General features: G+C 34.7%; 1 non-coding gene across 1 annotated transcript; it reads right to left on the bottom strand.

The window, feature by feature from the left end:
- Nucleotides 1-4,139: 4,139 nt before the first annotated feature.
- On the bottom strand, nucleotides 4,140-4,247 carry LOC112753597 (small nucleolar RNA R71). The gene has a single exon (XR_003177977.1). It is a non-coding gene; the product is annotated as a small nucleolar RNA R71 (small nucleolar RNA).
- Between the last annotated feature and the right edge of the window lie 245 nt (nucleotides 4,248-4,492).

The following is a 4,492-nucleotide window of genomic DNA, read 5'->3' on the forward strand; positions in this document are numbered from 1 at the left end:
CCTTACTTGAATTACTAAAAAAAAAATGAGACTTGTTATTGCTTGGTCCTTAGTTTTTCTTGTTCTCTTTCTTTTGATTGAGATTTATTGCTTAGCTGAGGCTTAATGCTATGTGGTAAGGCAGTCTTTTAGAGTAAGCTTTCAGCCAGCATTCCTGCCCCAGTTGGTTAAAGATGCTAGGTGTTGAAACACCCCTATGGGCTTACTTGCTCAAGCCTCTCCTTAGCACACGCACATCACATGCATTTTAGCTCGTTTTGTTCTTTGGAAATTGATTCCCAGCACCTCTTTGGGTCACTAAATGCTTTGTTTCAAAGTAGCTCTTGATGGTGGACTTTTGGTTGGCAATCCTGGGTTAGTTAACCCAAGTTGCCGGGTGATGAAGTGATGAGCGGATAATTTATATGCTTTTTGGCATTGTTTTTACACAGTTTTCAGTATGATTTAGTTAGTTTTCAGTATATTTTTATTAATTTTTGAAAAAAATTTATATTTCTGGACTTTACTATGAGTTTGTGTGTTTTTCTGTGATTTTAGGAAATTTCTTGCTAAAATTGAGGGACTTGAGCAAAAATCAGATTCAGAGGCTGAAGAAGGACTGCAGATGTTGTTGGATTCTGACCTCCCTGCACTCAAAGTGGATTTTCTGGAGCTACAGAACTCCAAATGGGGCGCTCTCAATTGTGTTGGAAAGTAGACATCCAGGGCTTTCCAGAAATATATAATAGTACATACTTTGCCCGAGTTTAGACGACTCAAACTGGTGTTCAACGCCAGTTCCATGTTACATTCTAGAGTTAAACGCCAGAAACAGGTTGCAAAGTGGAGTTAAACGCCAGAAACAGGTTACAAACTGGCGTTCAACTCCAAGAGAAGCCTCTACACATGTAAAGCTCAATGCTCAGCCCAAGCACATACCAAGTGGGCCCCGGAAGTGGATTTCTGCATCATTTACTCATTTCTGTAAACCCTAGTAACTAGTTAGTATAAATAGGACTTTTTACTATTGTATTTACATCTTTTGGATTATCTTTTGATCCTTTGATCATGTTTAGGGGGCTGGCCATTCGGCCTTGCCTGGACCTTGTTCTTATGTATTTTCAACGGTAGAGTTTCTACACACCATAGATTAAGGTGTGGAACTCTGCTGTTCCTCATGAATTAATACAAAGTACTATTGTTTTTCTATTCAATTCAAGCGTATTCCTATTCTAAGATATTTATTCACACCTCAATGTGAATGTGATGGTCGTGACACTCATCATCATTCCCAACCTATGAATGCGTGCCTGACAACCACTTCCGTTCTACCTTAGATTGAATGAGTATCTCTGGGATTCCTTAATCAGAGTCTTCGTGGTATAAGTTAGAATCCATGGATGGCCATTCTTGAGATCCAAAAAGTCTAAACCTTATCTGTGGTATTCCAAGTAGGATCTGGGAAGGGATGGCTGCGACGAGCTTCAAACTCGCGAGTGCTGGGCGTAGTGACAGACGCAAAAGGATCAATGGATCCTATTCCAGCATGATCGAGAACCGATAGATGATTAGCCATGCAGTGATAGCGCATTGGACCATTTTCACTGAGAGGACAGGATGTAGCCATTGACAACGGTGATGCCTAACATACAGCTTGCCATGGAAAGGAGTATGAAGGATTGGATGACAGCAATAGGAAAGCATAGATTCAGAAGGAACTAAGCATCTCCATACGCTTACCTGAAACTCTCACCAATGAATTACATAAGTATCTCTATCTTTAATTTACGTTCTATTTATATTTTTATTATCAATTCACCATAACCATTTGAATCCACCTGAGTGAGATTTACAAGGTGACCATAGCTTGCTTCAGGCCGACAATCTCCGTGGGATCGACCCTTACTCACATAAGGTTTATTACTTGGACGACCCAGTGCACTTGCTGGTTAGTTGTGCGAAGTTGTGACAAAGTGTGATTCACGTTTGAGAGCACCAAGTCTTTGGCGCCATTGTTGATGATCGCAATTTCGTGCACCAAGTTTTTGGCGCCGTTTCTGGGGATTGTTCGAGTTTGGACAACTTACGGTTCATCTTGTTGCTCAGATTAGGTAATTTTATTTTATTTTTAAGCTTTTTATTTCTTATTTTTGAAAATAATACAAAAAAATATTTTCTTCTTTTTTGTTTTTCTCAAATTAATTTTCGAAAAAACCAAAAAAAAATCTTATAAAATATAAAAACCAAAAATTTTATGTTTCTTGTTTGAGTCTAGTGTCAATTTGTAAGTTTGGTGTCAATTGCATGCTTTTAAATTTTCTTAAATTTTCGAAGAACACATGCATTGAGTTTCTTTCTTGTTCTTCATGATCTTCAAGTTGTTCTTGATAATTTTCTATGTTTGATCTTTAATTTTTCTTGTTTCGTGGCTTTTCTTGTTTTTCATATGCATCTTCAATTTGTTAGTGTCTAAAGTTTGAAAATTTCTAAGTTTGGTGTCTTGCATGTTTTCTTTTTCTTAAAAGTTTTCAAAAATAAGTTCTTGGTGTTCATCTTGACATCCAAAGTGTTCTTGGTGTCCATCTTGATATTCAAGGTGTTCTTGCATGCATCATGTGTTTTGATTCATAATTTTCATGTTTTGAGTCTTTTGGTTGTTTTTCTCTTTCTTCATTAAAAATTCAAAAATCAAAAAAATATCTTTCCCTTATTTTCTCATAAATTTTCGAAAATTTGAATTGACTTTTTCAAAACCTTTTAAAATTTAGTTGTTTCTTATGAGTCAAATCAAATTTTCAATTTAAAAATCCTATCTTTTTCAAATCTCTTTCAAAAATCAAATATTTTTCAATTTTTCTTTCATATTTTTGAAAATTTCAAATTGATTTTCAAAAATATTTTTCTTAATTTGTTTCATAATTTCAAAATCTTTACTAACAATTAATGTGATTGACTCAAAAATTTTAAAGTTTGTTACTTGCCTCTTAAAAAAGGTTCAATATCTAAATTTTAAATCATATCTTTTTGTTTCTTGTTAGTCAAGTAATCAACTTTAATTTTCAAAAATAAATCTTTTCAAATTTCTTTTTCAAATCTTTTTCAAAATAAGTTTCAATCACATCTTTTTCAAATTCAATTTCAAAATCTTCTCTAACTTCTCATCTTTTCAAAAATTGATTTTCAAATCTTTTTCAATTAATCCTATCTTTTTGTTTGATTCTTAACTTTTTCAAAACTACCTAACTAATTTTCTCTCTCTAAATTTTGAAAATCACCTTCCTCTTTTTCAAAATTCCTTTTTAATTAACTAATTATTTTAAATTTTAATTTTAATTTTATTTCTTTTCTTATTTTCGAATTTTAACTTTAATTTTAAAATTAAAAATAAAAAAAAATATTTTTATTTTATTTTATTTAATTTTCGAATTCTTCCCCCTCTCATCTCCTTCTAATTATTTATTCATCTACTAACACTTCTCTTCCACCCAAGAATTCGAACCTACTCTTCCCCTCTGTGTTTGGATTCTCATCTTTTCCTTCCTCTATTCTTCTCTTCTTATACTTACATAAGGAATCTTTATATTGTGACATAGAGGATTCTTCTTCTTTTCTGTTTTCTTCTTTTTCATATGAGCAGGAACAAGGATAAGAACATTCTTGTTGAACCTGGTCCTGAACCTGAAAGGACTCTGAAGAGGAAGCTAAGGGAAGCTAAAGCACAACTCTCTGGAGAAAATCTAATAGAAATTTTTGAAAAAGAAGGAAACATGGCCGAAAATAATAACAATGCAAGGAAGATGCTTGGTGACTTTACTGCACCAAATTCCAATTTACATGGAAGAAGCATCTCAATCCCTGCCATTGGAGCAAACAATTTTGAGCTAAAGCCTCAATTAGTTTCTCTGATGCAATAGAACTGCAAGTTTCATGGACTTCCATCAGAAGATCCATTTCAGTTCTTAACTGAATTCTTGCAGATCCGTGATACTGTCAAGACCAATGGGGTTAACTCCGAGGTCTACAGGCTTATGCTTTTCCCGTTTGCTGTAAGAGACAGACCTAGAATATGGTTGGACTCACAACCTAAAAATAGCCTGAACTCTTGGGATAAGCTAGTCACGGCTTTCTTAGCCAAGTTCTTTCCTCCTCAAAAGCTTAGTAAGCTTAGAGTGGATGTTCAAACCTTCAGACAGAAAGAAGGTGAATCCCTCTATGAAGCTTGGGAGAGATACAAGGAACTGACCAAAAAGTGTCCTTCTGACATGCTTTCAGAATGGACCTTCCTGGATATATTCTATGATGGTCTGTCTGAGTTATCAAAGATGTCATTGGACCATTCTGCAGGTGGATCCATTCACCTAAAGAAAACGCCTGCAGAAGCTCAGGAACTCATTGACATGGTTGCAAATAACCAGTTCATATACACTTCTAAAAGGAATCCTGTGAGTAATGGGACACCTCAGAGGAAGGGAGTTCTTGAAATTGATACTCTGAATGCCATATTAGCTCAGAA

This window comes from Arachis hypogaea, chromosome 15 (genome assembly GCF_003086295.3).
Source record: "Arachis hypogaea cultivar Tifrunner chromosome 15, arahy.Tifrunner.gnm2.J5K5, whole genome shotgun sequence".
NCBI classification, from domain to species: domain Eukaryota; kingdom Viridiplantae; phylum Streptophyta; class Magnoliopsida; order Fabales; family Fabaceae; genus Arachis; species Arachis hypogaea.